The sequence below is a fragment of the Equus caballus genome, chromosome 8, assembly GCF_041296265.1.
Source record: "Equus caballus isolate H_3958 breed thoroughbred chromosome 8, TB-T2T, whole genome shotgun sequence".
Taxonomy (NCBI): domain Eukaryota; kingdom Metazoa; phylum Chordata; class Mammalia; order Perissodactyla; family Equidae; genus Equus; species Equus caballus.
The window spans coordinates 31,103,247-31,126,616 of NC_091691.1; the positions used below are offsets into that span (position 1 = coordinate 31,103,247).

Sequence of the window (23,370 nt, forward strand, 5' to 3'; positions counted from 1 at the left end):
GCAGTGACCCCACAGAGGACCCACACAGCCAGAGTGAGGGCAGGGAGAGAGGAGAAGGCTGGTGGGGCCTCAGGGCAGAGAGGACCCAGGAGAGACCTTTGGGTTCTCGCATCCGTATACTGGGGGAGAGTGCGGTGTGCCCCGGGTCCCACAAAGGACAAAGTCCTACAGTGGAGGGAGGGCCAGGCGCCAGGAGAGAGAGCTGTGCTGGGTCAGGGAGCGTGACACCAGGCACACTGAGGGTTACAGGACCAGACCCTGCTGTGCCTGGTCACCAGATGTCAGCACAGGAGGGGCGGCTGAGGGTCCCACCTGCCCCGTGTGAACCCACAACACACAGGCACCTAACAGGGGAGGGGAAGATCCTCAATTGTCTAGAAAAAGCATCTCCCTCCCTGAATTGGCGCTGTTCACCTGGAATTGAGTCTATTTTGTTCTGCCATTAGGCAGAGTGAGGGCTCTAGAGACAGACTATATTTAGTTATAAAAGAATCCAGTTATTTTACACACTTGAGTTGACGGCCTGGAAATCTGTGCCTCTCCACTTAGGAACGTGCGCTGGGGGACATGGTTCCCTGCAGCGTAACAAATGTCCAGCTTGCTTCAGGGCCCAGGAGGAACAAAGACCTTTTTTTCTTCACCGGAAAGTAGGGCTTCCCCAGGGCTGAGGAGGCTGGTCTGGGTCTGATAGCATCTTGAGTCTGGAGGGTGAGTTCAGGGGGCATTCAGTGACTTCAAGGTGGCAAAGGGGCTCCTCACCCAAGGTCTGGGAGTCGCTGAGCTGGGAGGAGATGGGAGAAGCAGAGGACAGATTGGGGAATGAGGAGGAAGAGGGAAAGGAGGAAGAGAGGCAGAGCCAGGCTGGGGGAAGGGCGCTGGGCCGGGAACTGCAGGGGAGGCGCTGGCCCTCTCCTCAGCGGCGGGACTGGGCAGCAGCGGCGCCCAAGGTCTGGGGAGGGGAGGGCGGCAACGGACGGGAGGAGGAAACCCAGCAGGGCTCCTTCCCCAGACTCAAAGGTTTTCTGATTCACTGTTCCTTCCTTCACTCCGGAGAGTTGAATCAGTCACGTCCCACGTTCCTGACACTGCTGGTCACTGGGGGTCAAGGCTGACGTGCTCCCTGCCCTCTTAGGAAACAGACAACACACAATAAAATGAGTAGCAGAGCAGGACGACTGTAGACAGTGATGTTTGCTACAACAGAAGTAACTCAGCGATGAGAGGAGATTCACAGGGAGGCCACTTCCACAGAGTTGGAGGCGTTCTCTGCAAAGTGACTTTTCTGCTGAGAATGGAAGGAGAGAAGGAGCCAGCCATACATATGTCTCAGGAAGAACATTCTAGGCAGAGGGAAGAGCAAATGCAAAGTTCCATAAGATGGGACAAAGTTGGGAGCATTTGACAAACTGAAGGATCTGAGTGCAGCTGGACTGAAGGGTGTGAGTGATGGCACGTCCCCATGAGGTCAGCTTGGAGAGGGCGGTGGGGCCAGGTCAGGTTCAGCTTCACAGGTCATGGTGAAGAGTTTGGACCCCTCCTCAAGGCGGGGGAAGGCAATTGAGAAGTTGGCCTCCGTCAGACCCAGACCCCACGGTCTTCTCCAGAAGCTGTCTTCTACCATCTTCTGGTGCATCCCCCATCCTCCTGCCTCAGTGGTCTTTCTCTGGAGAATGGCCTTCCTCTCTGGGACCGGCTGCCCTCTCAAGATGCCCATCCACTGTGTTGGGGCACTTCCAGGTCTCTGCATGACCTGGGGGCTTGCAGGAAGTTGACAAGGTCCTCTGGATACCAGTGGAGCCTGGTGGAGAAATGCAGACCAGACGGCAGCTCAGACGGGAGACCTGGGCTTGGTGGGCCTGGCAGGGGCCTGGGAGGAGCTGCAGTGCACCCCGGTGCCTGTCCTCACCAGTGTTCCCACTGACTGGGTTTGTACCCAGAATGCAGAGTCCATGCCTGAGCACGGGTGATCTGGAACCACGTGACTAGAACAAAGGACATCACTTCACTGAACTTCAGTATTCCTGCTTCCAAAATGGAGGAAGTCACGTGAAGACTGGGAAGATGATAGGGTGTGGCAGAGCCTGCTAGTCGCCCCCAATAACCATTCTCCACATCCTCCATGGTCATAAAGTATTTATCTGGATACATTGCCATCTAGAATCCAAACCACATTTTCCAGTATCCTCTCCAGCTGTGTGCCATGTGACCAACTGCTGACCAATAGGCTCTGAGGAAAAGTAATACACCTTTAAAGAGAAGGGTCCTGTTTGGTTGCTGCTTAGGTTGTAGAATGCTGTAAAGAACGTCATCCACACCCTAGTGACAAGAAAAGACCAGAGGATCTACAAAATCATAACTTTCCTTGAGCACATTAGAGGGGTGAGGTTGCAGGAAACCAACTAACCTGAAATCTAAGGGAGACAGGAGCCTTCAGGGAGAGATGGAGATGGAATGCTGGCTTATCTGGGTCAGAGTGAGAGCAACCCAGGGCTTCCATAAATGCGGGCAAGAGCATTTCTTCTAAATCAAGGCCTCATAAGACAAGACGCATACACATTTCCAGATATAAGTACTATTATCGCAACTTCTATGGTCCATTCCCATGTCCAACTTTCAACCAAAAAGTACAAGACACGGGGAAAAAATTCAAGAGAGAAGACAAGCAACACAACCAGATTCAGATATGACACGGACGTTGGAACTACCAGTCAGTGAAATTAAAACAACTCTGACTAATACGCTAAAGCCTCTAATGGAAAATCTGGAGAATATGCATGAACAAATAACAAATTTCAACAGAAAGATGGGAACTGTAATGCTAATGTAAAAGAAAACGAATCATAGTAACAGATGCAGAAACTTGTCACAGATTCATCTGTAAACTTGACACACAGCTAAGAACAGAATAAGTAATTACGAGTAGGTCAATAGACATTAAACTGGAAAACAAAGGGAAAAAGGAACTAAAAAGTAGCTTTGACCCAGCCTAGTTCAGCAAACTCTGGGTTAAAGGGAAAAGCTTCCTGCTGTGCTGTTTGTACTGTGCTACAGAGAGTTGAGGATTGACTTTTTCTCTTTAATTATGAATGAAACAGAGAAAACATGGCATGGAGAAGAAGAGCGAGGACTTCAGATTCCTCCTGTCCTTGACGCCAATACTGGCTCCGCCACTTCCCAGCCACGGCCTTGGGCAAGAGCTTTACGCCTTCTGAGCCTCGTTTCCATCCTCTGTAAAATGGGGACGATCGTAGTCCATGTCTAGTGGGCTACTGCGAGGATTAAGTGACCGATCACAACTGCAGCTAACACAGAGCTTGGCGCACAGGAGGTTTCTGAGATGTGGAGACTATCATTGCTCAGCAGGAATTGCCCCGTCTGTCCCCCTTTCTTTCAGGTCTGACTAAACATCAGTCATGTTAGATCTTTGTAAATAGTCAGGAGCCACCACAGCCATCGTCTTGGGGAACAATGTCTCCTGAAGGAGCAAAGAAACATATAAAGCAAAAAGGTTTGGCAATTATAAAAGTGACAATAATGAGAGGTAACGTACTGAGTGCTTCCTACCTTCCAGGCTCAGTGCTGACTCCGTACGTCTACTGACTCATCTGATCTGCTCTGGGTGGTGTGTGCTTTCATGCTTCCAAGTTCAGAGATGAGGAGATTGAAGCTAAGAGAGATGAAGTGACTTTATAAGGCCACACAGATGTGAGGGTGTGGACGGGGCTCCACCCCGGCTGTCTGACTCCAGGCCCTGCACAGCTCTCCACGACGTGATGATCCCTCCCAGGGGAGTCCACAGTTGTTTAAAAGGCGAATCCAGGGAGGCTGAGGTGGATGTGCACAGAGAACATGGACCCGTGATGGGCTGAAATAGAAGAGAAAGAGAAAAAATGTCCTCCGATTTTGACAATGATAACACCTGAGTGGTGACATGTCTTTCCATGTTAACCTCCCTTGAGGGAGAAAGCCTGTATAAAACAAGCAAAAAGCAAAACAATAAAAAAGCGTTAAGAAGTAAATTGAAGGAGAGGTTGCATTTTGGCATTTCTCAAGAAACAAGCTTAGTGAGGTTGGCCTTGCCGTAGGGTTAGGATTATACACAGGGCAGTGAGCAAATGCTGCTGTGATCTGAATTCTCAAAATGTCACGATTTAAACTCAGTGACTAACCTGAGGCTGATTACTTGTACATGAGGCCTGGGATTCGGAGCCCAGAGGAAGCCTGAGAAGAACAGGGAGGTGGGGCTGAAGTGGCCTTGCTTTTTGTCAAGTCCCTGGTTGGTCTCTCAGCTGTCCTGCTGCGCTTGACGTGCTGGGCAAGAATGACTCACTGAGGAAGCCAGCCTCCCCCTCAGTGTGTGGGCGTGGGGACACATCCAGGGTCCTGCGTCCCACCCCCAGTGCTCAGAGCTGAGCTGGGGGTGGGGGGTGTGAATCTGTTGTTCTGTTGGGCAGAATAGTGCATGAGGCGTGATACAAACCCTTCCACGTGACCGTCTTTGCTGTTGGTGTCTTGTTGCTGCTCTTTCAGTGCGGGGTCAAACTTTTACAGCACTTGAATAACGAACGGACGAAGTCATTCCTCCCTCATCAGTGCTGAGGGATAACAGGGAACATCACCTGGAGGTTGATACGTGCCTGCGTTCCTGACCGTGTGGGCGGAGAATCATCAGACCCTGTGGAGGACGATGCGGGTGTTTGCCTGGGATTCCTCCACCTCGGAGAGCCCCCACCCCACGGTGCTCCCTCCAGTGTGTCTCACACCCAACCCCACCCCTGTCCAGGCACAGATTGTGTGGGTACAGACAGCGGGGCATCCCACCAGTACTGGGGGGGACCCTCCTGGTGGCTCTCACCAAGGAGACCAGAGGGGAGGCTGGTGTGAGAGAGATGGGAGAAGAGCAGGATGCAGGATGAGCAGGCGAGACGGAGTGTGCTCACAGGATGAATTAGTTCCCAAGTTAGTCCCTTACACAGGCTCCGTCCACTCGCGCTCTTTCCCCTGGTCTCTCCCAGAGAGTCGGCAGCCCCTGTGAACACAAGGAAGTCTGCACCAGGGTGGGTTTAACTCAGCACTCCGTGGAAAGTTCCATCCATCCTCTCTGGGGACATTTTCTGAGGCCTCAGGCTGCCGAGCCAGAGAGATGCTCAGGAACAGCTGAGAGCACTCAGCCCAGGTGAGAAGGGGCCCCCAGCCAGGTGGCCAGCGCTCTGAGCCTGGAAATGGATGTTCAGGAGCACACCTGCGCCCGGCTTCTAGCTGAGAGGAGAGTCAGCCTGGGAGGGACGGGCTTCCCCAACCCAGGTCACGTGGGGGTTATCTGAATTTGGGGAAGTCACATACACTGAGTGTATTTTATCTGCCCCCAGATGGCCCAGCACAGTGACTCAGGGCTGTGTTTCGCTGGCTGCAGTTGCTCTGACTTTGGAAATGCTCTCACCCTGCAAGTCACTCCCTCTGCCTTTCTCCAGGGGAGTATGAAGATCTGACTGGCTCAGCCCTTTGTAAAATGCCTGGGTCACGGAGGAACCAATTCCTGAGGTTTGTGAGAACTAAAGGGGGGAAGATGTGGTTTCCCAAAGCAAAATCGGCCTTTTGGTTTTGGAAGCAGAGGGAATGAGCAACAGTCAACACAGAAGATGTGCACCTACAGGCCCCTGTGCCCACAGTGAGTGCAGCCACTTCCATTTGACTGCAGACAGACCGACTGCACGTCTGTGAGGAGACATGGGCCTGCCCCTTGGTGTCCGTGACGATGGCCCCTAGAAAGCAGCTCTGAACTCTGGTCCTGCCTGGCCTGGGTGTGGCCTGTGCAGTGAGATGTGTGACGTGGAAGTGTCCCCACGCTGGGCGATCGCTTTGTAAAATCACAGATGATGAATTAAGACACCAACATGCCTGGAGCTGCCCTGGGGATACAGAGGAATCGAAGATGAAAACCATCCAAGTCAGGCCGAGAAATTAATCTGTACTTGTCACCAGCACGGTTAGAGGGACTCATGAAAGCTGAATAGGAATCAAAGAGTGACCTGCCAGGAGGGGATCAGGAGCCTAACGCAGAGGGCGGCAGGTGCACGGGGTCGGGCTGCACTAAATGACAGGACCTGTGACTTAGAACTGCAGGGGCAGGGATCCAGGTCCAGGGACCGTGGACAGCCGTGTCGGGGGCTCTCCCGGCTGATCAGACTGCAGCCTCTCCTTTTTCTCCAAGTTGTGACAACTGTTTTATGAGCTGTGGCACATTAAGAAGTTCCCCGCAGCTGTATACAATGTGTTTGCCTGTCTCCCCGTTATTGGTCAACAAGATGTTGCCATCAATGTAGTTGCCTCCTCCCAAGCAACTGCCTCTTGGCATGGATTCCTTGGAACTGAGCCGTCTTTGCCCTGCAGCATTTTGGGCTTAAAATATCTGTAGTCATCAGTTTTAGAGTTTGACTTCCTCTCCATGAGATTGTCTAAAATACGAGTAACAGGTGGATTTTGCCGTTTCAGTACCAGGTTCTTCCCTCCTTCCACCACAAACCAGGATCCTGTATTCAGGCCTCATGGTAAGAGAGCCAGCATTTAGTGGTGGTGTTGCCATAGCTGCAGGAGCTGAGGCCATCTGGGCAAAAGCCTTCCGCTGTTTGATATATTGTAAGGGATTTAGGTTGCGTCCTGTGTCAGCTAAAGCCTTTTTGTATTACTCTAAGTCAGCCTCAGAAGGTGCTTGCTCATATAACAGATAAGAAACAGCTTCTGTTGTCTTCTGGAGTTCCTGCACCAGGGTCTGACATTATACCCAAAAGAGATTTGTCCAGAGGAGTTTTGCTCATTATTTCTTATTCATCTTCAAAATGTGCATCCAGTTTTCTCACCTTTCTCTGTTCTAAGACAGCACCGGCAACGCTTGTCTGGAGAGCAATGTCTTTTTTTCCCACGGAGTTCTGGCAAGGAATCGCAGCTGATGTTAGCTTAGGAGTCTCGTCAGAAAGCGAACTCAGGGCTCCTTCATCTCCCCCCTCTAGTGCCACAATGCATTTAAGTCATTTGACCTCATCCTCCTGTGCTCTGGAAGATTCCAGTTCCTGCTGAACTGATTCTGCAACTTATGGGAATGGACTTCCCTTATGTTTCTGCCAAAATTTCTCAACTTCAGTTAAATCGTAAGACTTCTTGTTTTTTCTTCGTGGTCCAGCATCATAGAGAATCTTCCACTCCTGAAGTTTCTTCCAAATTAAGTCTAAGTGGAATCCAGTGCACCATGCGCCAAGGCCCAGCTGGACGCAGTACAGGAGTTGCCGATCCCTGTTTCCGTCCACGGGATGAACAAAGGCCCGTGGGGTGGGCTCAGCCAGCTCCAAGTGCCTCCTGGGAGAGGACTATTTCGTGCATCTCTTAGATTTTCCCTAAGTTTCTTATCTACTTTCACTGCTCTCATTTCTGCTGCTGTTCCTCTTGAACATCTGTTTATAGGAACAGTACCCAGGGTGAAAAAAGCAGGAGAAGTTGTCAGCAACAGTGCCTGGAACAGCTCCATCACCATGTCTGTGCTATCTGGACTGGTCAGGGCACAACTGGAACCATTGCCTTATCTTGATTACATAATACAAGGACATTATTTTCCAAAGTAATAAAATTGAGATACTGATCAAAAACTTTGGCTACTTGTGTTACTGCACTAGCTACAAATTTTGCATTTGCAGTGTCTTCCAGTTTACTTCTCTTTTTTTCTTTTTAAAGATTGGCCCTGAGCTAACATCTATTGCCAGTCTTTTTTTCTTCTTCTTCTCCCCAACGCCCCTCAGTACATAGTTGTATATTCTAGTTGTAGGTCCTTCTGGTTGTGCTATGTGGGATGCCACCTCAGCATGGCTTGATGAGTGGTGCCATGTCCGTGCCCAGGATCCGAACTGGTGAAACCCTGGGCTGCCAAAGTAGAGCACACAAACTTAACCAGTGGGCCATGGGGCTGGCCCCCAGTTTACTTCTTGAAATAGCAGAAATAAAGTTTAAATAGTCTGATTCATAGAATTGATTTTGAAGATCTAGCTTACTGGTTTATTATAAAAAGCTATAACTCAGGAACAGCCAGATGGAAGGCATGCATAGGGAAGGGTCATGGAGCTTCCATGCCTTCTCTGAGCACCACTGTCCCTGAATTTCCACCGCTTTCACCAACCCAGAAGCTCCCAACCACCTTAACTTCTTTCCTCCTACTCAGAAGAATTGCTCATCTCCCTGTGGCCAGGCCTCCTGAGGGCCCACGTCCTCCCCGACTCCTGCCCTGCAGAGACCTGCGCTTCCTCTCCCCTCCCCCTACTCCTCTCTCCCTCTTCTCATCAGCAGGGACACCTGCCCCAGGCACTTCCAGCTGAAAGACAGGATTTCTCTGCCTCACTCACCCCTTCACTGTAGGCTCTGCTTTGTTCTCCACCCACAGAGCAGCTTCCAGGGAGAGGAGTGCAGCACCGGCATGTTTTAACGCGTCAGCTAAGTGCTTTTCCTTCCCAGGGTCTCCTGGCACTGGGTCACCCCCACCCCACTCAGGTGGTCTGCGTTCAGGGCTCAGGGAGCATCACAAGGGGTGGCCCCTGGCCCCTGGCCCATCCCCCTCCTCACAGGCCCCCATGTGTTTAGGACACACCAGCATGGGGCCTATAGAGGCTAAACATGACCTGTTATTTACCTGGAATTAAAACTGAACTGGCATCCTGTATCTTTATTTACTGGTAACTCTACCTGGAGTGACCTGAGCTGCCCCTTCCTGTCCTCTGCAGTGTCAGCTGCCTGTTTAGATGTGACTCTGGACCAGACCTGTGGGGGGGGGGGGGGTCCCCTTTAAAGAGGAGGCCTCTGTACCAGAACTATTGCTCCCCCGCCAGGGGCCTCCCATAGCCCAGGGTCTCTGCTGACAGGTGTGTGGGACCCTGGGGTCTGTGGGGAGCAGGTAGTGCAGGGGGGATGCTGTCCTCTATCCTTCCAGCACATGCCCAGGGAGATGTTCTCACAGGTCCATAGGGAATAGTAAGAGGCTGCTCTCTGATCGTGGTGTGGGTACCGTCCTGGGAGCCTGGAGAGGGAAAATGAGGAGAATGCAGCCTTGGAGCATGATGCAGCCATGAGAAACATAGAGCTACTGTGTACTCAGCAACAGGAGCATATGCTCAACACATAATCATCTGTAAAAAGAAAAACTGTCATAAACAGAATGAAACATTTAACACAGTACCATTGATGTATATTTAAATTATATGCCCACAAGACAGCAATGGACGTTTTGCAAGAACACATTCAAATAAAAAAAACAGTCATTAAACACAGTTCAAGGATTTCATAAGGATAAAGTCTTAGGAAAGAGTCTCAACAAACACTTTCAAATAAATAAGATAGAGGCCAGCCCCGTGGCCCAGTGGTTAAGTTCACACACTCAGCTTTGGTGGCCCAGGGTTTCACCAGTTCGGATCCTGAGCACAGACCTAGCACTGCTCATCAAGCCACGCTGAGGTGGTGTCTCACATAGCACAGCCAGAAGGACCCACAACTAGAATATACAACTAGGTACTGGGGGCCTTTGGGGAGAAGAAGGAAAAAAAAGACGATTGGCAACAGATGTTAGCTCAGGGCCAATCTTTAAATAAATAAATAAATAAGAGAAAATTTCAATAAAGAAAAGATACTAATGAAAACAGCTTTATGATTTCCTAAGAGTGGGACTGGAACGAGATGAGGAATGGGATTAAAGGGGAATAAAGAAATAAAATCAGATAGAATCCACATGCAGACAAAGGATATACACAGTGTGTCATGGACTGTGCAGAGGTGAATTCACCCCATTTCTCTCGAGGTCAATAAGAAAGATGGTGGAGATGAAAGCACTGAAAGAAGGGCTGAGACCCATGGAGCCCTGTCCATGGACATCACTTTGTCTGGCCCTTCCCCACTAAAGGACAGCATGGGCCCCACCTCTCAGGCATGGCCCTGCCCCTCCAGCCTGACTTCACCTCTCTGACATGACTGCACCCCTCTGACATGGTCCCTCCACCTCTTACTTAGCCTTGTCCCTGAATCCTGGCCCCACCCTTCTGACCTGGCCCCCACCCTCTGAGCTGACTCCACCCCTACCTTAGCCAGTGTGAATTGGGGAACCCAACACTTTTAATATTTGCCCGAGTCACACATTTAAAAAATATAATTCTGCTGTAATGAAATCATTAATTAAAAAGGGAATTAATTTACTCTGAGGGCAAGTATAAATTAGCTGAGGATTATTCAATCTTAGATTATTTTAGTTCATGGATGAAAACATGAGACAAACTAGAGTTTGTGCACAGACAAGACCGTTGACACATTCTGAAATTCAAGTTGTGGTTAGATGTCTGTGGTGCAGTCCACCTGCTGTTTTCATTGACTTTTTCGTGGCCTCTGCTGTGCTAGTGAGAGATGATGTACACGCATTTCACCAAGACGGGAAAACCCAGAGGCCATTCTCACGAGAGATGTGCCCAGGAGGAAGGTGCCAGGAAGCAAAGCCAATTTTTAAAAGCTTCCTATCTGTCTAGTTGCATGAAGGATGCACATCAGTGGGGGGATCAGAAAATCCTGAGAGTCACAGAGAAAGAAAGTGTGATCACCCAAAATTCTATCCTCAGAGACGAATCACGTTAACAATGGATACTGCTTCTCTTCCATTTCTAACTTTGTCTAAAAGGAACACACACTGATGCGTGTAATCTGTGCAGCCTCATTTATGCTGAAACGAGATCATGTCACAAACATTTCCTCACCCAGCCCTGCTCACCGCCCCACTGCTGCCAAGCGCTGTCCTCCATCCACTGGACGGCTCCCTGTGTGGGTCCCTCAGGGTTCCCTGATGTTCTGACATCACACTGAGACACACTGAGTGACTCTGGGTCCCACGCCTGCCCCTTAGCAGGACCCCCAGCAGTGGGTGTGCACTGTGCATGCTGACCCCTATGAGCCTGTCTCAAGGCTGCACCCGTTTCCATCATGGGGCTGAGAAAGGCTCTGGAAAGTTCCTCTCCACCTTCCCTGCCCGTGGACATCCTGATACAGCCAGCTAGATTTAGGAGGGAGATGGGGTTGGGGGCCCAGGAGGGGTTTTCAGGCTGCAGGGACAAGGCCCTGTTGTCCCCCATCTCCTCCCCCTGGTGGTTGTCAGCTCTCCTGTCAGCAGGGGGGCAGTGCCAGGGCCGGGCCTGGGCAATGTCCCCTCCTTGGGCTCCAGGAGGGGAGGGAACACAGCCCCTGCTGCCGAGAGCCCAGCAGGCTCCCTGGGGCCCAGACTCCTGATTAGGGATCACACCAGGACACACACACACACACACACACTTAGGTCCCTCTCGTTACGTCTACGAAGCTCCTCCTCACACCCCCTTCTACCACATCACTTTGGTCTTGCCTGACTTTCCTCAAATTGACTAAATTACATTTTTTGCATCAGTCATAACACTGGCTCAAGATACAAAATAAGTCCAGTTGTGGGAAAATAAATGTGCGTTTTGGCATGCCTGTGTGTGGACTAGATAGTCCAGCAGCAATGAAAAGAATGAAATGTTGGCACACACAACTACATGGATGATGTCAAAACAGTTATTTTGAGTAAAAGAAGACACAGAAGAGTGACATCAGCATCATGGCAGAGTGAGTTGTTCCCTATGTCTCTCCCCTCTAAGTTACAACTCAACAGACATTCATTAACCAACAGAAGATTCCCTACACAACACAACAGGATGCTTGAGAGATCCACATAGACATACATCTGAAGGTGGCCAGACTGGGTCCCCAGGAAGCTGTACAACTAGGTGAGCAGACCCCTCCCTCTCCCTGGCAGCTGTGATCCAGGTTGCGGATCCGCACACAGCAGCCAGTGCAACTGAGTGGGAGCAGAGGCAGCCAAGCCCATGTGCAAATACTTTCAGAGTGGTAGCCCAGCACGCAGGTGCACTCACCTACTGAGGCAGCCCTGCCCATGCAAACACCATCCACTGAGTGGCAGCAGCTTAGCCCCCATGAAGGTGCCCCACCAACCTACCACGGCAGCTCAGCTAGACCCACCTGCCAAGTGCAGAGGCCCCTGCCAGCATGAAAGCAACCCACCCACCAAGTGCAGCACCCAGCCACAACCTTCCCACCAAGCACAGAGGCCCCACCCACATGAGTTCAACTCCCCGAGCTGTGGCCAGCCTGTGGGGACAGAGAGCAGACAGATAGGCACAACTACCAGCAGATGGTGCAGGATCAGAAAACACAGCACCTGTTGTCCCCCACCCCCACCCCCCGACCCCCCGAAGTGGTGCCTGGTGGAATCTGCAACCTGATACTACCACAAATGTACCAGCAGAGGATCAATTCATCAAACACCATGAAGAACTAGAGTAACACTGCAGAACAGAAGGAAAATGATGTCTCCAGCAACCAATCCTGAAGTCACAGAAGATTATAATCTAAATGATAGAGAATTCAAAATAGTTATGATAAAGAAACTCAGTGAGTTACAAGAAAACCCAGAAAGACAGTTCAATGAGTTCAGGAATAAAGTTAATGAACAGAGGAATACTTCACCAAAGAGATTGAAGCCCTTAAAAAAAACTATACAGAAATTCCAGATATGAAGAACACAATTAATGAGATAAAAAATAATGTAGAAACCATACAAAATAAAGCAGATCCTGTGGAGGGCAGAATTAGTGAATTAGAAGATAGAAATATAGAAATGCTTCAGGTGGAGGACGAGAGAGAACTAAGATTTTTTTAAATGAAGAAATTATTTGAGAAATATTCAAATCAATTAGGAAAAGTAACATAAGGATTATAGGTATTCCAGAGGGAGAAGGGAGGGAGAAAGGAACAGAGAGTTTGTTCAAAGAAATAATAGCTGAGAACTTCCCACACCTGGGGAAGTAACTGGACTTACAAGTACCTGAAGCCAGTAGAACTTCTAATTGCATTGATGCAAAAAGACCTTCTCCAAGGCATATATTAGTAAAACTGTCAAAAGGAAATGACAAAGTAAAAATATTAAGAGCAGCAAGACAGAAGAAAATCACCTACAAAGGAAACCCCACTGGACTTTCAGTGGATTTCTCAGCAGAAACCCTACAGGCTAAGATATATTTGAAATACTGAAAGACAAAACTATCAGCCAAGAATACTCTACCCATTGAAATTATCCTTCAGACATGATGGAAAAATGAAAGCTTTCCAAGATAAACAAAGGCTAAGGGAGTTCATTGCCACTAGCCCTGCCTTAAAGGAAATGATGAAGGGAGCCCTCCAACCTGAAACAAAAAAGCAAAGGTTTATAAGGCTTTGAGCAAGAAGATAAATAGAAAGACAAGATCAGAAAATTGCAGCTGTCTATCAGAATAGATTAGCAAACAATTAACTGTAACACAAAAGATAAAGAGGAGAGCATCAAAAATAACTATAAATGCTTCAATCTAGTCACAAACTAACAAAACAAAAAAGAATAATTTGTGACAACAATAACTCAGAAGGAGAAGAGGAAAGGGACAGAACCTGCTTAGGCTAATGGAAATAAGAAGCTATGAGAAAATGGACTATCTCATCTGTGAGATCTATTATACAAACCTCATGGTATCCAATAAACAAAAAAATCAGAGCAGAGGTTTTGATGTCAGCAACATGGCAGAGCGAGCTCTTCTCTTTATCTCTCCCCCTTTGAACTACAACTAATGGACATTCATTGACAAACAGAAGATACCTACACAGCACAACAGGACACCAGAGAGACCTACACAGCTATACATCTGTAGGTGGATAGACTGGCCCCCCCAGTAAGTGGTGGAAATAGGTGAGCACTCCCCTACCCTTCCCTGGCAGCCCTGGGCCCATGTGCAAATGCTTTCCCAGCTAGTGGGAGAGCCCACCCTGCCACTGCAGTCCCAATGAGTGGCCCAGGCTCAGACCCTGCAAAGAAGCCCCACTGACCAAGCAGAGAGGCCAGGGTGACTGTAAGAACAGGTGGTGGAAGAAATACACATGCATGCAAATGCTTTCCTGGCCAACATGAGTGCCCATAGTACTGCTGCAGCCCCACAAGTGGGAAAGCACCTTGGTGCAGAAGCAGCCCTGAGCCTGGGTGAAAATGCTTTCGCAGCCCATGGGCACACCATAGCTGCACAACTTCTAGCAGATAGGGTGGGATCAGAAACACAGCTCCTGCTTCCCCCTAGAGATAGCAGGTGGAATCTGAGAGCTGATACTACCAAATGCACCAGTAAAAGATTAATTCATCAAATACCATGAGAAACTACAGCAAAAACTTAGAGCAGAGGGAAAATGACAAATCTCCAACACCAACCTTGAAGTCACAAAAATTTACAATCTAAATGATAGAAAATTCAAAATAGCAATCATAAAGAAACTCAACAAGTTACAAAAAACTCTGAAAGACAGTTCAATGAGCTCAGGAACAACATTAATAAGAAGAAGGACTACTTCACCAAAGAGATTGAAACTATAAAAAATAAGCAAGCAGAAATTCTGGATATGAAGAACACAATGAGATTTTTTTTTTAAATCTAGAATCCTTAAAAAATAGAGCTAATGTTATGGAGAAAAAAATTAGTGACTTAGAGGATAGAAATATAGAAATGCTTCAGATGCGGGAGGAGAGAGAGCTAAGATTTTTTAAAAATGAAGGAATTCTTCAAGAAATATCCAACTCAATTAGGAAATGCAACATAAGGATTGTGAGTATTCCAGAGGGAGAAAGGAGCAGAGAGCTTGTTCAAAGAAATAATAGCTGAGAACTTCCCAAACCTGGAGAAGGAGCCAGACTTACAAATACATGAAGACAATAGAACTCCTAATCACATCACTGCTAAAAGACCTTCTCCAAGGCATATATTAGGAAAACTGGCAAAGCCAACAGCAAAGGAAAATATTAAGAGCAGCAAGGTAGAAGATAACCTACAAAGAAACCCCTATCAGGCTTTCAGTAGATTCCTTGGCAGAAATCTTATACTCTAGGAGAGAATGGAATGACATATTTAAAATACTGAAAGATAAAAACTTTCAGCCAAGAATATTCTATGCAGCAAAACTATCCTTCAGATACAATGGAGAAACAAAAGTTTTCCAAGATAAACAAAAGCTAAGGGAGTTCATTGCCTAGACCTCCCCTACAAGAAATGATGAAGGATGCCCTCATACTTGAAACAAAAAGGCAAAGGTCTACAAAGCTTTGAGCAAGGAGATAGACAGAAAAAATCAGAAAACTACAGATCTCTTTCAAAACAGGGTAGCAAATACTTATAACTTAAAAGATAAAGGGAAGGAACACATCAAAAGTAACTATAAACACTTCAATTTAGTAACAAAGCAGGATAATTTGTGACAACAATAACTCAAAAGGGGAAGAGGAAAGGGATGGAACCTGCTTCGGTGAATGGAGATAAGAGGCTATCAGAAAATGTACTATCTCATCTATGAGATCTTTTGTTTTTGGTTGTCTTTTTTTAATGAGGAATATTTGCTCTAAGCTAACATCTGTTGCCAATCTTCCTCTTTTTTTGCTTCAGGAAGATTAGCCCTGAGCTAACATCTGTGCCAATCTTCCTCTATTTTGTATGTGGGTCACCACCACAGCTTGGCTTGAGGAGTGGTGTAGGTCCATGCCCAGGATGCAAACCCTCAAATCTGGGCCACTGAAGTGGAATGCACTGGACATAACCACTATGCCATGGGGCTGGCCCTATGAAATCTTTTATACAAACCTCACAGTAACCACTAAACAAAAAATCAGGGCAGAGCCACAATTCATAAAAAAGAGAAAACTGAGAAAATCTCCACATAAAACCACCAAAATGAAATGGCAATCAGAAATACAAAGGAAGAGAAACAATGGAAATATAGAATAACTGGAAAACAAGAGATAAAATGGCAATATTGAGCCTCACATATTGATAATCACTCTAAACGTTAATGGATTGAATTCTCTAATCAAAAGACACAGAGTGGCTGGATGGATTAAAAAACAAGACCCAAAAATATGCTGCCTCCAGCAAACACATCTCAGCTCTAAAGACAAACATAGGCTCAGAGTGAAGGGATGGAAGATGATACTCCAAACAAATGGCAAACAAAAGAAAGCAAGTGTTGCCATACTCATATCAGACAAAGCAGACTTCAAGATATAAAAAGACAATGAGAGACAAAGAGGGGCAGTATGATGAAAGGGACTTCCCACCAAGAGGACATAACACTTACGAATATATATGCACCTAACACAGGAGCACCAAAGTATATAAAGCAACTGTTAAAGACCTAAAGGGACAAATTAACAGCAACACGATAATAGTAGGGGACCTCAACACCCCACTTATATCAATGGATAGATCTTCCAGACAGAAAGCCAACAAGGAAATAGTGGACTTAAATGAAAACCTAGACCAGATGGACTTAATAGATAGATAGATAGATAGATAGATAGATAGATAGATAGATATCTATCTATATATATGTGGAATTCCATCCAAAAACAGCAGAATACACATTCTTCTCAGGTGCACATGGAACCTTCTCAAAGAGAGATCATATGTTGGGAAACAAGGCAAGCCTCAATAAATTTAAGAAGCTTGAACTCATATCAAGCATCTTTTCTGACCACAATGCTATGAAACTAGAAATTGACTACAAGAAAAAAGCTATGAAAGTCACAAATATGTGGAGATTAAACAACATGCTACTGAACAACCATTGGATCAATGAAGAAATCAAAAGAGAAATCAAAAAATACCTGGAGACAAATGAAAATGAAAATAAACATACCAATTTTTGTTGGATGCAGCAAAAGTGGTTATAAGAGGGAAATTGATAACAATAAAGGCCCACCTCAACAAATGAGAAAATATCAAATAAGTAATCTTAAACTACACCTAGCAGAACTGGAAAAAGAAGAACAAATGAAGCCCAAAGTCAGTAGAAGGAGGGAAATAATAAATATTAGAGCAGAAATAAATTAAATAGAGACTAAAAAAAGAGTAGAAAGGATCAATGAGACTAAGAGCTGTTTCTTTGAGAAGATAAACAAAATTGACAAACCCTCAGTGAGACTCACTAAGAAAAAGAGAGAGAAGGCTCAAATAAAATTAGAAATGAAAAGGAGAAATTACAATGGATACCACAGAAATACAAAGGATAATACGGGAATACTGTGAAATACTATACGCCCACAAACCTAGAAGAAATGGATAAATTCTTAGACTCATACAACCTCCCAAAACAGAATCAAGAAAAAATAGAGAATCTGAATAGACCAATCACAAGTAAAGAGATTGAAACAGCAATCAAAAAACTTCCCAAAAAACATAAGTCTGGGACCAGATGGCTTCTCCAGAGAATTCTACCAAACATCCAAAGAAGATTTAATACCTATCCTTCTCAAACTATTCCAAAAAAATTGAAGATGGAATGATTCCTAACTCATTCTATGAGGCCAACATTACCCTGATACCAAAACCAGACAAGGACAACACAAAAAAAGGAAAATCACTGATGAACATAGATGCAAAAATTCTCAACAAAATATGGGCAAACCAAATACAGCAACACATTAAAATGATCATACCCCATGATCAAGTGGGATTTATACCAGTGATCCAGAGATGGTCCAACAACTGCAAATCAATCGATGTGATACACCACATTAATAAAATGAGGAATAAAAATCACATGATCATCTCAGTAGATGCAGAGAAAGCATTTGACAAGATCCAACATCCACTTGTGACACAAACTCAATAAAATGAGGATAGAAGGAAAGTACCTCAACATAATAAAGGCTATATATGTCAAACCTACAGCCAACATCATACTTGATGAGGAAAAACTGAAAGCCATCCCTCTGAGAACAGGAACAAGACAAGGGTGTCCACTCTCACCACTCTTATTCAACACTGTACTGGAGATTTTGGCCAGAGCAATTAGACAAGTAAAAGAAATAAAAGGAATCCAAATTGAAAAGGAAGAAGTGAACCTCTTGCTGTTTGCAGACATGATTCTATATATAGAAAGTCCTAAAGAATCCACCAGAAAGCTATTAGAAATAATAAACAACTACAGCAAAGTTGTGAGGTACGAAGTCAACTTCTGAAAATCAGTTGCATTTCTATATACTAATAACAAACTAGCAGAAAGAGAAGTCAAGAATAGAATACCATTTACGATCTCAACAAAAAGAAGAAAATATCTAGGAATAAATTTAACTAAGAAGGTGAAAGGCCTATACACTGAAAACTATAAAACATTATTGAAAGAAATCGAAGACATAAAGAAATTGAAAGATATTCCATGATCATGGATTACAAGAATAAACGTAGTTAAAATGTCCATATTACCTAAAGCAATCTACAGATTCAATGCAATCCCAATCAAAATCCCAATGACATTCTTCACAGAAATAGAACAAAGAATCCTAAAATTTATATGGAACAGCAAAAGATCCCGAACAGAGGCTGGCCCAGTGACATAGCGGTTAAATCTGTGCACTCTATTTCAGCGGCCTGGGGTTCACAGGTTCAGATCCCAGCACAGACCTACACACCACTCATCAGCCGTGCTGTGGCAGCATCCCACAAACAAAATAGAGGAAGACTGCCACCGATGTTAGCTCAGGGACAATCTTCCTCAAGCAGAAAGAGGAAGATTGGCAATAATGTTAGCTCAGGGCCAATCTTCCTCACACACACACACAAAAAAAACCCTGAACAGCCAAAGCAATCCTGAGAAAAAAGAAGCTGGAAGCATCACAATCCCTAACTTCAAAATATACTACAAAGCCGTAGTGATCAAAACAGCATGGTACTGGCAGAAGAAAAAGACACACAGATCAATGCAACAGAGTTGAAAGACCAGAAATAAAGTCACACATCTATGGACAGATAATCTTCAACAAAGGAGCCAAGGACATACAATGGAGAAAGGAAAGTCTCTTCAACAAATGGTGTTGGGAAAACTGGATAGCCACGTGCAAAAGAACAAAAGTAGACCATTATCTTGCACCACACACAAAAATTAACTCAAAATGGATTAAAGACATGAATGTAAGACCTAAAACCATAAAACTCCTAGAAGAAAATATAGGCAGAACACTCTTTGACATCAGTCTTAGCAGCATCTTTTTGAATACCATATCTACTCAGGCAAGGAGGACAGAAGAAAAAATTAATAAATGGTACTACATCAGACTAAAAAGCTTTTGCAAGGCAAAGGAAGCCATGAAAAAAATGAAAAGACAACCCACCAGCTGGGAGAAAACATTTGCAAGTCATATATCCAACAAGGGGTTAATTTCCAAAATAGATAAAGAACTCATACAACTCAACAACAAAAAAACAAACATCCAGTCAAAAATTGGGCAGAAGATGTGAGCAGACATTTTTCCAAAGAAGATATACAGATGGCCAACAGACACACGAAAAGATGTTAAACATCACTAATTATTAGGGAAATGCAAATCAAAACTACAATGAGATATTACCTTACACTCATTAGAATGACTATAATTACCAAGCCAAAAAAATAACAAATATTGGAGGGGATGTGGAGAAAAGGGAACCCTCATACACTTCTGGTGGGAATTGAAACTGGTGCAGCCACTACGGAAAACAGTACAGAGCTTTCTCAAAAAGTTAAAAATAGAAATACCATATGATCCAGCTATCCCACTACTGGGTATTTATCCAAAGAACTTGAAATCAACAATGGAAAGAGACCTATGCAGCCCTATGTTCATTGCAGCATTATTCACAATAGCCAAGATGTGGAAGCAACCCAAGTGGCCATCAACAAATGAATGGATAAAGAAGATGTGGAATAAATATACAATGGAATACTACTTAGCCATAAAAAAGACAAAATCGTCCCATTTGCAACAACATGGATGGACCTTGAGGGTATACATTAAGTGCAATAAGCCAGACTGAGAAAGATAAACACCATATAATTTCACTCATATGTGGAAGATAAACAAACAACACATAGATAAGGAGAACAGATTGGTGGTTACCAGAAAGGAAGGGGGGGAGGGTGAAAGGGGTAAAGGGGCATACATGTATGGTAACAGATAAACACTACACTATTGGTGGTGGGCACCATGCAGTCTATACAGAAACTGAAATATAATAATGTACACCTGAAATTACACAATATTATGAACCAATATGACCTCAATAACATAATTTTTAACAAAGAAGCCACACAAAATGAGTATGACCAGTAGGATTTATATGAAATTCTAGAAAACAAAAAGAGGTTATAGTGAGAGCAGGCAGGGCGTTAGTTAGCAGGCAGGAGGGGGGTGACAAAAACGAAGGAGGAAATTTGGAGGTGATGAATATGCTCATTATTTTCACTGTGGTGATGGTTTCACGTGGATTCACATACGTCCAAAACTATCAGTATGTGCCTTTTATTTTAAGTCAACACAAACTCAATAAAGTGGTAAAAAATAGAAAATAAAAGCAAAGTGGGAAATTCAGGGAATTTCTCAGACGAGTCGAGCGCTAACTCCAGCCTGCCGGGGCTGAACCCAGCCCGCCCTCAGCATTGACTGTCTGGACCGGCCATCTCTCAGTGAAGACGCCTGGGACGAAAAGGCCAAACTATGCAGCATTTGTGGGCGGACTGACCGCTCACTTTTCTCCGGGTGTGTTGGTCTCAGCAGCGTGGACGGTCCTTTATTGCAGAGATGTTCGGCCTCTGGAGATGGCCGTCGGAGGCACAACATGCTCAGTGTGGCGGTGATTTCTGCATGGACCCCGAGAGTGGCTGGGACAGCTTTCCACGCCTGAGCTCTCTGGAAGCAGGACTAGCAGAACTAGTCATTCACAGGTTCAATTTTTAAAATTGTAGAATTTGGCTAAGTGTGCACCCTCAGAAGAAAACCCTATGGAAAGAAGATGTGTTTCAACTTGTCTGGGGAGACTTTATTTCCTACGCATCATGCTGGAGAGCTGTCGCTCAGGGCCTTCTCCCTGACAGGGCAGAAGCTGGTCCAGCTGTTCAAGGGCGGCGACTTCCGGCTCACACTGACGGCTCCTCAGTCTGATAGGAGGAGCTCTGAGCTGGTGCAAAGATGTTCCAAAGTCAGAGCATCGCTGCTAACAAGGCGGGGGGCGGGGCAAGGCCTGTAAACACTTGACAAACCAGAGCTAACCGATTTCTGAGCTGCCCTCAGAGGTAAAGGAAGCAGCTGCCCCGTCGGGCTCCTGTGCTGGAAAGGGAGTGTTTCCTTTTCCCCATTTTGTAAATTGCACAGTAACTTCATTTGCAGGGACTCGAGCAGGAGGCAGCTCACTCAGTGACAGGAGGACACAGCGCAGGGTTTTCTAGGTTTATTTCACTCTTTTCCAGCCATAAGAAATGCTCTGCAAAGCCATGCATTAATCCCCGACAAGCCGGCCCCTCCCGGACAGTGTTCCTCACCACGTGAGAGGCGCTGACGTGCTCTGTGGGAAAGAACTTGATTGACCTGGTTTAATCCTGTGATTCTCAAATGTTTGATCAGAATCCTTTCGCTCATCCTGTTGAATGTGACTGTGCAGAGGACGCTGGGGAAAGGCGGGTCTGTGAGACGAGGCCCCGACTCTCAGCTGGCATTGAAGGACCACCAGCATCCGATGCAGCTACTGCAGCAGCACCGACGGTGACTGTGTGTACACATTGTTCCTACCGCTCCACACATGTCCAGACACTTACTCTTCACCAGGAGCCTGTGAGGGATGATGATTATTATTTACGACGAGGACAGGGAATCAGAGAGGTGAGTGTCTGTCAGGGCGCAGAGGTTGGCAGCGCTGGAACTGGATCTTGACCTGCTGTCCCATCTACCCGCGTGCTTGTAACACGCGTGGAGCTGGATGGAGCCCCAGGCCTGGGGCCTGTAACCATCACCTTACGCTGCAGTCACAGCCCTCGGAACAGATGGCCCTCGCGGCAGTGCCGCAGGCAAGACACAGCCGGAGGGGCATCCGCTGCCCGAACCAGCTGACCTCGGCAGGGCTCGCCCGTCAAAGGTGCGATGGAGACGGCAAGGCCAGGTGAGGCTCAGCCGGGCAGCCCCCTTCAGCATGCAGGCCTGGGTCAGCTCCACGTGTCTGTTGTCCTCCTGGACCAGCAAGCTGGCCGGCAGGCTCTTCTCACTTCCAACCATGGCAGAGCTTTTCAAGCCTGAGTTGGCATCCGTCTGCCATGGGTCAAAACACGTCACCTGGCTGCACCCCATGTCAGGGTCACGGAGCACCCTCTGCCCACGTGGTAGGAGAAGGTACAGGAAAGAAGACTTCTGGAAAGTCGTCGAATCTCCTCCAGAACACAGAATTGTGTGGGTCTGGGGCCGCCAGGCATGGGGTGTGGGGGTGGGGGGCGCCCTCTGCAGCTCTCACAGCCCAGACCTGCTTTTGTCCTCATTGGACGCCGTGTCACGGCTCCCCCGCCCCATCCAGGGGCAGACGTGGCGACTCCTGACCCACCCCGTCTCGTCTCTGCCCTCCCACGATGAACAAAGAGCATAGAGCATTGTTGTTGGCTCCTCTCAACACGCCGCAGTCTCTGTCACCTCGGGGCCCCAGACCTCGGAGCCCAGGCTGCTTTTGACGATCAGAAACCTCTTCTCCGGGAACGCGACGACTTCCCACCCGGCCCATGCTTCACCAGCTCCGTCAGACCATCCCGCTGAGGACGGTCCTCCAGACGCGCCCTGTGTCCCACACGAAAGCTGATCGCGATCTGATCACTCGTTCTGAGTGAACGCTTTGTGTGTCACTGTTCACGAGGCTTGTTTGGGGACAATATTTTTTCCTAATAACTTCTGAGCAAAGATTGATATTTCTCATAACGCAGTCATCAAACCTGCATAAGCAATAATTACGTGTTTATTATGTGAGTCGTAAATTACCTGCTAAGTGTCTCAAAAGCAGTCAAGCCCATGAACGCCTGGTGTCTTGAACAAATTCAATAGACAAGACTCTCCCCCCACTGCTTTCCGATGCTGTGTCAGTGGGGTGAGGAGCCCAGGCACTTGCAGGACAGGAAGACCCAAGGATTCCTGGGTGCCCAGACTGGGAAGGGGACACTGCATCAGTCAGCTTTGTCAGGAGAATGCTGTGTAACAAATCACCCTGAAATGCAATGGCCTCAAACAACAGCCTTGTGCTCTCGTGGATCTGCAGGTCTGCCGAGGGCTGGCTCACTTATTGAGGCTGACTTCGCTGGGTGGCTCTACTGGTCTCATGGGCTCACTCACGGGTCAGCAGTGGGCTGGGTACTGCCTGGTGTGGGCGGAACTTGGCTGAGGAGTCTGTTCCATGTGCTCTCATCTCCCTGGGACTGGCGAGCTAGCCC

The 23,370-nt window shown here is 46.8% G+C and overlaps 1 pseudogene; it reads right to left on the bottom strand.

The window, feature by feature from the left end:
• Window positions 1-5,932: 5,932 nt before the first annotated feature.
• Window positions 5,933-22,180, bottom strand: LOC100062511 (sec1 family domain-containing protein 1 pseudogene; annotated as a pseudogene).
• Window positions 22,181-23,370: the final 1,190 nt, after the last annotated feature.